The following is an 11,994-nucleotide window of genomic DNA, read 5'->3' as shown; positions in this document are numbered from 1 at the left end:
TCACCAGTCAGTACTGGTGTCAACTCTCTTGAGCTTTTCCCTTGCAGCTTCAAACTCTTCTTCGGTAGGCTCTGAAGACGGTTCACCTCCGCCATATTTACTCACCAAAGACAAAAACATCTCGTCTACCCGTTCTTTCCTTTCACTTTGCATTTGTGAAATAATAGCATATAAATCATCCGACTCTTTCTTTGGCCTGCATTTAGTCAAATGTCAGAATTCAAAACAACATAACAAGCCTAACGAGACCCAATTCACAATATATATATATATATATATATATATATATATAGTAGAGGGTTCAAATGAGAACAAATTTTTTTGTAAGAATAAAAAAGAACAAATTTCAACCAATAAGAATCCTTTATTTTACTTCATTTAATTTTTGTATTTAATATTAATGTAAGGGTATATTGGTAAACTTAGATAGATCATTAATTGTTAGTCTTCCTTTTTAATAACTAGTAAATTAAATTTGTAACTTATTTTCAAAAAAAAAAAAAAATTTCAAAGAAGAAGAACAATTAATTTAAAATGTAGGATAAATTACGAGGTGTGTAGGATTAATTACGAGTTGTGTAGGATAAATTTCAATATATGTAGGATAAATTTTCAAAACGTGTAGGATAAATTTTGATGTGTGTAGGCAAAAAATTTAGTGTGAAGGACAATAGTCTTTATGACTAATTAATTAGTCAAATATAATAATAAATGAGATGTAAGAAATACTATTTAATGTTTTACAATTGTACCCTTTGTTCTTTTTCTTCTCAATTTAATTATCTTCTCAAATGAAGTCCCCTATATATATATATATATGACTCACTTTCCCCTACGCTTCAACAGGTTTGTGGGTGGTTTTGTTTCAGAAACTTTTTTACCCCATTTTTGATAAGCTTTGGTTGACTTCAATTCTCCTACAGGGTAAGACTAATGTAAGTATCTATAGAAAACCCACTTTAATTTAGAAAACCCGGGAAACTCAAAGCTCCCGATGTTTTTTTTTTCTTGAAAAAATTTACACATGTTATATACATGTTTTTAAGGGTTTTGGGCAAAAAAAATCAAAAAAGCGCCGAGTAGATATTTTTAAAAAAATAAACAAGTTTTGGTGTAACACATGTTACAAATATGTCAGATGAATGTAACATGTGTTACACCAAAACTTGTTTATTTTTTTAAAAAATATCTACTCGACGCTTTTTTGATTTTTTTTGCCCAAAACCCTTAAAAACATGTATATAACATGTGTAAATTTTTTCAAGAAAAAAAAACATCGGGAGCTTTGAGTTTCCCGGGTTTTCTAAATTAAAGTAGGTTTTCTATACATCCTTCCCCTATATGTATATATATATATATATATATATATATATATATATATATATATATATATATATATATATATATATAGAGTAGGGTTCGCACGGAAAGTGTGTTTTTCCTAGAAAGTCTAGGAAGCGATCTGGTCCATCCGATTGGTGTGTTTAAGGGTTTAGATTAAATCAATGGCAATCTTGTAATATTTGAGTTTAATTAATTGATTGTTTTAAATGAGTAGGGGCAATTTTGTCAATGACCGTGTTTTAAATCAATTGATAACCGCCCAGTTCCTAAATTCAAGCGATTTTCCCTCTCTCTCTCTCCAAACCCATCTTGGAAACCCCAATCTCTACCAAAAATAACTACAATCATGGAAGAAGATAACTTTAGAAACGATGGAGAGCACCGGATCAAAATAAAACACTTCTCCATCTCCGAGTTCATCATCACCATTCAAATATTGTTCTTATCATCTCCGTTTTCTTGACGATGTGTTTTAACAGCAAGCAAATTAATACAGTTGTGTTTTAGCAGCAAGCAGATTCATACAGTTGTGGTTTAGCATCCAGATTCATACATATGTGTTTTAACAGCAAGCAGATTCATACAGTTGTGTTTTAGCATTCAGATTCATACAGATGCGTTTAACAGCAAACAGATTCATACAGTTGTGTTTTAACAGCAACCAGATTCATACAAATGTGTTTTAACAGCAAGCAGATTCATACAGATGTGTTTTAACATCCAGATTCATACAGATGTGTTTTAACAGCAAGCAGATTTATACAGTTGTGTTTTAACAACAAGCAGATTCATACATATGTGTTTTAACATCCAGATTCATACAGATGTGTTTTAACAGCAAGCGGATTCATACAGATGTGTTTTAACAGCAAGCAGATTCATACAGTTGTGTTTTAGCATTCAGATTCATACAGTTGTGTTTTAACAGCAAACACATTCATACAGTTGTGTTTTAACAGCAAGCAGATTCATACACTTGTGTTTTAGCATTCAGATTCATACAGTTGTGTTTTAACAGCAATCAGATTCATACAGTTGTGTTTTAGCATTCAGATTCATACAGTTGTGTTTTAACAGCAATCAGATTCATACCCTGTGTTTTACCATCTTTATATTGTGGGATCTATAAAAAAAATTGACTTTAGCCCTGTAAACTGTTAAAACACAGCACCAAGAACATGCTGATAAATTCCAGTAATCTTCTGAACAATGGAATATACGATGTAATGTGATATGGAATTTTAGTTAATGAACACATTGACTTCCAGATTTGAATTCAAAAATAATAAAAATTCCGAAAATCATGGAATTTTAGTTAATGAAGATACATTCCAAAAATAAAATTAAAATGTGAAATTACATGATAGCCCTTCTACTTAAAATCCCTCAATGACACATGTCCAATTCTTATTCCTTCCTAGACTTTCTAGGAAAAATAGACTTTCCACCCAACTCCTACTCTATATATATATATATATATATATATATATATATGACTCACTTTCCCCTACGCTTCAACAGGTTTGTGGGTGGTTTTGTTTCAGAAACTTTTTTACCCCATTTTTTATAAGCTTTGGTTGACTTCAATTCTCCTACAGGGTAAGACTAATGTTACAAAACCTACATCTTTTTGTGGGAAATTTGGCATCTTAAACTTACCAAAAGAAATTGCCTCATCGAGTATAATTTTGAAACGATGTGAATCAAGCTTAGGATCTGAGCATAGCATGGAACAGAAGAGCCTGTGGAAAATTATAGAAGTTAGAAAAACGAATCTCAAAACGAAAGGGACCATTGGTTTAAAAATGATTTTACATATGTACCTGTCCATACGACCTTTGTACTTCTTGTAAAGATCAATCAAATCGTTTTTCTCAGACTCGGATCATCTGTAATTGGATTCAAACTCCTCAATATCAGCTTCGCGTTTCAATCTTATATACAAATTAATGAAACATAGTAGCATTTATATATGTTTTGGAAAGTCTTGACAGACCTTTTTATACATAGTTCGAAAGAAATCCTTCAAATTTTGAACCATATCCCCAGCAAGATCCTGTTAGAGAATAGAATAAAATAAAATTATATAAAACGAATCGAATCAAATCAACAAAACTGATAATTATTACTTCAGAACACCTTCACCATTACATAACCAACGAAGATAATTAAAAACCTAATTGAAAACATGTTGAAAACAAGATACTATAGTCTAATTCATTCAATTAACTAACTGATAATTATTACTTCAAAAACCATAAATATTATAAGATCATTTGCTAAAACAAAGGATACTCGAAACAATATCTACTCGGAATCTGATAAACCAAAAATATCGGGAAACAAATCAAAGAAACATGGATAGAAATAAAAGAGGTTAAATAATACTTTTGTCAGCTTTCAACCCGTTTGACCCGTTTCATACTAAGGGAAGTGTTAATATTTGACCCATTCGACCATTAAAGATAACGTTTAACCCATATTGATCTATTTTTAAGTGAAAGTGTTAAAACCGTAATAGCAAAAAAAAATAAAATCTTGAAGCTGATTAAACCTCAAACCGGGTCATTTTGCAAGTCGGCATCATCATTCTTAAATATCAACTTTTCGGTATTCAGTAATTTCCTAGGGTGCTCTGGCAATAATTCTGATTCTCCTCTCTTGAATTCTAACGAAAAGCTAGCGGGTATCTTGTATATAGTGTATTATCTATATTTACTATATTATAAAGCATTTCCTCAGGGACTTCTTAAAATGTAAGAGATACATGTAGAAATGCTTAATGTATAACACACAATGCATCTATTAACTACTTTTTAAGGGTAAATTTGTCTAAAAACCAACCTATTTAATCCAAAGAAACTCAAAAGTTAAGAGGTATTTTTAAGAGTTAATGACATTCCAGTCAAGAAGTCAATGTTTTAAGTTATTAATATATAAAAATAATTAAGTGCATAGGAAATAAATTAATTAAATAATAGCAAACGAAAATTGATTGTCATAATTCTTCCTTTATGAATTATTATATCATGTGTTTCTATTTCCATTGGTTTTCTTTTGAATGACCCTACAGTTAATTATCTGTCTAATTGAGTATCTGATATAGTTTCTAATTATATTGATTTGTTTTAAATGGATTATAATAATATGAATCCGAGAGGACTATAACTGCTGGCCTTTCATATGTTGTAACCGGTATTCGTCAAAAATGGGAATAAAAAAAGTCTTTCGTTCAGTGTATAAAACCCTATGTTAATCTAGACGTCTTTGATTAGAATGCAAGTCATTGCACGACACACATTCAAAGTTTTAGAAACAACGTACAGGTCTCGTTGGAACTCCCGTTTGTCTGCATTTTTGATTTCGTTGATCCGCAGCTTGCATTAAAAATTAAGGTAACCAATCCACCTCGTAACTTCGTTTCACTTATTAAAAAAACACTAACTTTTATTTGTTTGAATTGTTTGAAAAGTCGATAAATTTTCTCGTGATGGCCCTTTCAAACGATGAAGATCGCCTTCAGTTACCCCCTTAGGAGGCATTCCAAGACTTTTTACCATCATGTCTGGTGTATCATCTGGATCATTTTAGACAAAGAACCACCACCCTGAATCCACCGTCAACAGTCACGGAAGCACCACCACTAGAAACCAACGCCCTACCAGTAACCCGAACACGTACTTTGAAGCTTAAATTTCATCCACGTCAGTCTCAAGAGTGACATATCTATAAAAGCCACACCAATGTAGATCGATAGTACAATGAACTTGTATCTCTCTTGATAATTATTTAATGAATAAAAAAACTTAGTTTGGATATCTGGCTAGATCCAGATGATAGAGCAGCATGGTATATTATTTTTTATTTTTTTATTGTTGGCTTCTTTTTATTTACAACTCAAGGGATGACTTAGAAACTTTTTCTTCATTTTTCAAGTAGCTGCTTTGTCATTGAGTCTTCTGGCCTTGCCACTATCCTTTGCTCTTCAGTTTTGCCCCATAGAGACAGACCAATTATTATCAACACTGCCCCTAACAATCTATGGCATAATGCTACTCAAGTTGAAGAATAACTAATGTCACAAAAGAATTTATATATTTTATAAGTGATCTTGCATTTGTGGTGTTAACACTTAATATATGATGTTTTACACCTTATTCATTGGTAGTTTTCTGTTCTTGAATAATCTTATATGCAAGCTTAATTAGTATTTTCTTTATAATTATTACTTTATAAGTTATTGTGTAAATCAAGAAGAATCAATATCATAATCAAAGTTTATGTTTATTGAAAGTGAAACTTGGTTATGATAAAAAAAAATAAGTAAATAAGAAAGGCATCACTAATCATTAATATTTGAAATAATTAACATTTTTTGAAGTTGAAAAGTAGTTCCTTTGGCTTAAAAAGTCAAAGTCTGCCTCTTTGTTTAGAACGAGTTCAAACACTAATGTGTTACCTAACATCATAGAACGTAAAAATATGTGTTACCTAAGTTATATTAATCATTTGAAGAGGTGTTAAGAATCACTCACAATATCCAATAGTCAACTACATACAAAAAAGGAATACATACGATCCATCAAAAATCAAAAAATCCAACTGGTTTGTTTGGCCCTACACCGAACCGAACCGTCCTATACACATCCTTGTTTGTCATCCCGCCGCATCGCGCGGGCCCTCCAGTAGTAATTAGTTTTTTTACAAGACACACACGCATACACAAATGATGTTTAATCTACCTACAGAAGCAGGATATGATATCTTGACTTCATAGCATGTCTTCGGTCTTAGCCCTTGAAGTTGGTAGATTCGCGACCCATTTTGTAACGGCATAGTTTCCTTCTTTAGTTCCTCACCAACATTCAAAATGTTTCCATAAGCCCTGTAACATTTACAACATAAAAAACAAGAATTTTGAAAACCGTCTATTAATCAATAACAAATAATGCTGGCGCAAGTAGTGAACGAAGATGAGTTCAGTAAACGAGTATATGCAAGAAAGTACCTTCATATGACTTGTAGTGTAATCAAGCAAAGCAGAAAGCAACAATCTTGAGTACTTGCACTCACCATTCTACTGCATTCAAAATTATATGTTTTCAATTCAAATCCAACTTATTGGTATTCAGAAACTTTCACTTTTCTTTAGATCAGTTTTCAACTTTAGTGAATGTGATCATACCCAAGAGGCTAATTAGAAAGAATATACACCTGCAACTTTATGCTATTGATAGCAAAATCAACCAAACACATCAATCCAACAGAAAATGCAAACAAGTTAAATGATTTTGCCTACAGAATCAATGGAGATCCACTCTAGATTTATGTATATTGACCCTAAATAAATGAATCTATGCATCTGTCGAAAAACACACAAAAATTAAAAAAACTCAAAACATATCAGGAGGAAGAAAAGCATGAATCTTGAAACAAACCCACAAACGATTGATCAAGAAATTGGTTTAATCAATGTGTGTGCTATCAAAATCGCAAATATGCGAGTGTTTGCAGGGATACTAATTAACCCAATATAACCCATCAGGTTATAAAAAAACGCCCATTTAGACCCATAAATAAGAGTCGGGGTGAATCGATGGCTCTTGGAGTCCTGGTGTTGTGATTATCGCCAGTTTATATCAGAGATAGAAGTAAAACTGACAACAACAACTGTTTCCGGCTAGGAACCAGCGTGCGAGACCGCCGTTGATTGACCGGCTCGGCCTTTTCTCTTGCGCTCTCCCTCTTTCTTTAAACTCTGTCATAAACTCTCCCTCTCTCTCTTTTGAAGAAGCGTGAATGAAGACACACATTCATGGCCGATCAATTCCGCTCCCCATCATAAGCCGACAGTTGGGATTCTGGATCATAAAGAATGAAATCCCCCAATTACCCCTCTAGTGTCTTAAAACTTTGAGTGAAATACACATTTAACCCCTCTAAAATAGCTTACACATCCTTGTACATGGTGCTTCATAACTTGTAAGCATGATAAAATTACAATCTTGTCCATCACATTTGCTTTATATAATACTAGGTTATTGGCCCGTGTGACACACTGGGAGTAACAAATAATATTTGTATAAAGTTTAAAGCTATAACTAAGTGAGATTTAGTATTAATGCAAATAACATCCTTAATATTTATAAACTTTTAACTATTTATTTGTATATAACATTGGAGGTTTTATTTAATTCTCCATCACTGTCTAAGATTATAAGTTTGAAACCTTCATGCTTTTAACTCTTGAGAGTGCCACATATAGCCCGCCCATGAGTGAAAGCCAGTTGCCTCAAGAATAAGCAACCCCTTGATAATAGTGATTGTCAGTGCAAAACAAACACAGAGTGTGAATTATCTTCTTTGTAACTTGAAAAGAATTCGCTCGCACAAGGTGTAAGAGATTAATACTCTATATACCATTAGAAAAGGTATTAAAATAATTTATTTTTTAATAAACTTGTCAATATAATACACTATTGACCTATTGTTAATCAATTTTTGGACAAATGTACAATCCCATACAATTTGAAAGAAAAGCCATTTTGACCCATAGAACCCAACAATTTTACACCAAGCCAACAAAAGGGGATTATTTATTGACATGGTATTTCTCATACACACACATTAGGTGCTGTGAAGTTATCTCTAAACATGGTGCTATAAAGTTAGTAGCTCTTGAAATTAATAATAATAATAACAAAAACAATAACAACATGGCCGATGCACCTCGCCTGCGCCTTGTGTCTTTGACAGCATAGATAAACAGTTGGATATACCGATAGACTACCAGAAAATAGAAAGCCAGTAAGCCAAAAACAATTCGCAAATACGATCCCAATACGATTGCAAATACGATCCCAATGATAAAACGGGTCAAAATTGGCCACCTTTACCCATTATCCCATGAGATATTAAAACTAAGTACTCCACAAAAATCTTCAGGAACTAAGACAATATGCTAACATCACGTTCAATTCCAAAACATGTTATCCCTCCCATAAGGTATTGTTAGCATCCAAATTAAATTAATTAAGTTTATCTTAAATTCCCTAAATTTACGGATTCGAGTCTTTAATATAACAACTTAACAGAAGTAAAAAGGTTCTAGATTATAAATATAGGTTACTGGCTATTGAACTCCCCAAAAAGTAGTAGATTCCACTTACTTGTACTAGCTTTCCGCTCTCCTTGTTTTACCTTGTTTTTTTGGATTTGGAATTCTGAAAAAGGTTTGAAAGGACGTCTTTTGTTGTAGTGTTGGACTCCATAGTTGAATTGTTTTTTGCTTTAATGGGATCTGATGCTTGTCATTTCATAAGACCAGCATAACGCCTTTTCTACTTAAGTAGTTTCATCCTGTACCAGCATAACGTCTTAAATCTGCTGTCTGCATTAATTTAATTGAATACGAATTAAATTCTTCCTACCTTAAAACCATAAAGCCTCTAGAATCATGTTTGGTAGCTCTATATTTCCCAAATAAAAAGTAGGAGGAAATGAAAATTATTCATGTTTAATGTCAATTGGTGTCTATACTATAATTTTGAATATTATAATCTTATTCATATATAAGATTAAAGTGTCGCCAATATCTTTGCAAACCAACCATCTCTAGTTTGTTCAAAGCAATATTCTATAAAAACAAATTACATGTAACAATAGCCTAAATATATATCAAATAAAAAAAGGTTAATAATGCAAAACAATACCAGTAAGAAAATGAGATACCTGAAGTTCAACTCATTGTCCCATAAAAACTTTTGGCTCAAACTGTAGTGGCTTCACCAGCCACTTGCCAAATTATGGGCTTTCATCAAATACTTTCAAGGCTGAATTATTTTTCCTGTAGAACAATTCAAAGCATTGAAAAGACAAATATAATAGCTAAAATCAGCCATTAAAATATTTACTTTTCATCTCTAATATATATGAGGTTTCATTTGATGCAAAATGGGCTAAACATCGACTCAATGACAATTGACAAGGACTCCAACATTCTCTTCCTGATTTGTTAAACAAAAATTATGTTAGACAAATAATTGAAAATTGCATAAAGTGAAGATTATAGTTCGTTTCTCTCTAACAAAACCTTGAGAATAGAGAGTATTACAAAGCCTCCAACAAAAAAAGGCAAATAAATTCGTAAAACAGAGCATATAACAACCATTAAGCATTAGATCAAACACATCTCGCTCTCTGAATCCGAATCCACCCCGACAATGCCAGTAAACACCAAGCCAAACAAACATTCACACATATTACGTTCCTTTTTTCCGGATCAAATAATTTGAATGGCCATTCAACAATACTTCCCAATTCTAAATTCATAAGTGGATTTTAAGGAACAAATATTGGAAATAATATAACTGATCTTAATAGTTGTATAACAAAATCAGAATATCAAAACAGTCCTAAAATCATTAGTAACACATAAAATACGTTGGAGAAGCCATAACCAAGAAATCTAAATACTAACCCAATAATCTTTAAGTTGCAACTTGCAAGTGTAATCTGTGACTATTCACATTCAATTAGATATTTGGGTTTATTTTATTTAAGGTTTGGCTAAAAACCTCACAAAGATGAAACGGGAAAAACAAAAAAAGAATAGAGTTAATCTAATAAATCAAAGAATAAGATGAGTTAATGTTATAATTTAACCTAATCTGTATAATCTTACCATATATTGGATCGATCGGAACCAACTGGCTTTCAGAAAAGATGAATTCCAAAGATGAATTCCAGTGATTTTTTGCATAGACGATTTTGGCATCAAAAATATGGCGAACAGTTGATCCGAAACCCCTCCTGTGAAAGTTCGCCAGAGGGAGAAGAAAACTTACGGCTTCAGAATCAAGATGGATAGCCAAATAGGCAGATGAGGATTGTGAAGAACTGCAGATATGGATTTGGGTAGAGATGATGTTGCATAGATGATTCTGCCATCAAAGGAAACAAATGATAGGGTTTCTGAAAAGCAACAAAGGGATAAAGGACGGGTCGGGTTTATGTCAGTTGATCCGCGAGTAACACTATGGCGGGAAACCTGAATAAAGATTGCACCATAGAAAGCCACGTGTCCCATATAAGGTTTCTTTTATTATATAGATAGATTATATAGATTAGATATTATATTATATAATTAATATATTATTAAAGAATTAAATGATTTTATAAAATAAGAGAATGCCATGTGGCATTTATTGGACTTTATAAAATAAGAGAATGCCAAGTGTCATTTATTGGATTCTTTTATTAGTATTAGACTAGGTTATCACCCGCGAACTTCGCAGGTAGGAAAATTTACTTTATATTAATCAAACTATGTCAGAAAGTTGTTTTATAATTGTTTTGAATTGAAAGTTGTAGTCATTAGGGTTGCGAATAAACTTGTTTTATAATTGTTTTGAATTGAAAGTTGTAGTCGTTAGGGTTGCGAGTAAGGTCAGAAACTTTGGGCAAGAACCGGAGCCAGAAATTTGCCTCACTGAATGACCCACGACAAAAAAAAACTTTTATTTATTACAGATTATTAGAACTTTATTAATATTTTGTCCATTCTTTATTATAACACTTAACATGTACAAAAAAAAAAAAAAAAAAAAACTATAATGAATTCTCCAAGGCTTTAACACCACCATTGTCACCAACCTTTGAAACACACAAACACAATATCTTTTGATATGCACAATCACATTGGTTGAGTACCACACATATAGGCCAAACAGGTTGAAAGTTGACTGTACTGCAATCTAAATTTCAAATGCATAGTTTTCAAATGTATTTATTATTGTTATAATATTATTTACGTAACTATATTTGACCTATTAATTATTATTTACAAAACATACTAAAAGTGGTTTTTGAAACTTTAAAAGTTAAACATATGAGGTAAAATCTTACTTCACAATAATAGATTGTCAATTTGTAAACAAAATTATTACCTCAAAATTATAAAATAAATCTATCTATGGAGTATGCATTGGTAAACATACACGACATTCTCAAAATTACAGAGACAAATTTCAATAGTTTGTTTGATTTACAAAATATTTTATAAATTGATATTAACAAACGGGAAAAAATAAAGATAAAATATAAATTATTAATGTTTAGTTTATTAACAAATTCGAAACCTTAAATTTTTACCTACTTTGATTTTAAAAATATAAGAAAGTACTCACGGTTACGTCACTGATGGTTTTAAATTCAATTTGTTTGTTTTTAAAAATAAATTAATTTGGAAATTCAAATTGTTTGTGTAAAAAAATATTCATGTGTCTTTATTGATCAAATAAAACATTGTATCCAAATGACTTGTTTTTGTATAATAAAACATAAATGATATTATTTTGTATTGATACAAAAATTTCCATGATCACAACATCAAACGGAATTTGATCCATTATACGAAACACCTAGTAAAATGGAAACGTATAATAAAACATAAATGATATTAGTTTGTATTGATACATGAAAAAGAGATTGTGTATTACTTAAGAATTTTGCAAAATACCTGGTTGAAGAAACCAAAGAATAGAATGAAAGTTGATATGTAATGAAGATGTATGTTGTAATTTATATAAAATGATATTATAAATGGAATGTTCTTTTATGATGGGAAATTTAATCAGATACATTTTTAAA

General features: G+C 31.4%; 1 long non-coding RNA gene and 1 pseudogene across 2 annotated transcripts; both read right to left on the bottom strand.

The window, feature by feature from the left end:
• LOC110907019 lies at positions 1-3,492 on the bottom strand (annotated as a pseudogene).
• A 2,390-nt stretch (positions 3,493-5,882) lies between these two features.
• LOC110908834 lies at positions 5,883-10,305 on the bottom strand. 2 transcript variants are annotated; one of them, XR_004862311.1, is made up of 5 exons: positions 10,028-10,305; positions 9,076-9,190; positions 8,514-8,734; positions 6,353-6,424; positions 5,883-6,229 (listed from the first exon to the last, which is right to left on the bottom strand). It is a non-coding gene; the product is annotated as an uncharacterized LOC110908834 (long non-coding RNA). The 2 variants fall into 2 exon arrangements; XR_004862312.1 differs by having other exon boundaries at positions 8,545-8,734.
• Positions 10,306-11,994: the final 1,689 nt, after the last annotated feature.

This window comes from Helianthus annuus, chromosome 7 (assembly GCF_002127325.2).
Source record: "Helianthus annuus cultivar XRQ/B chromosome 7, HanXRQr2.0-SUNRISE, whole genome shotgun sequence".
NCBI classification, from domain to species: domain Eukaryota; kingdom Viridiplantae; phylum Streptophyta; class Magnoliopsida; order Asterales; family Asteraceae; genus Helianthus; species Helianthus annuus.
This window is presented reverse-complemented; position numbering and strand designations above follow the sequence as displayed.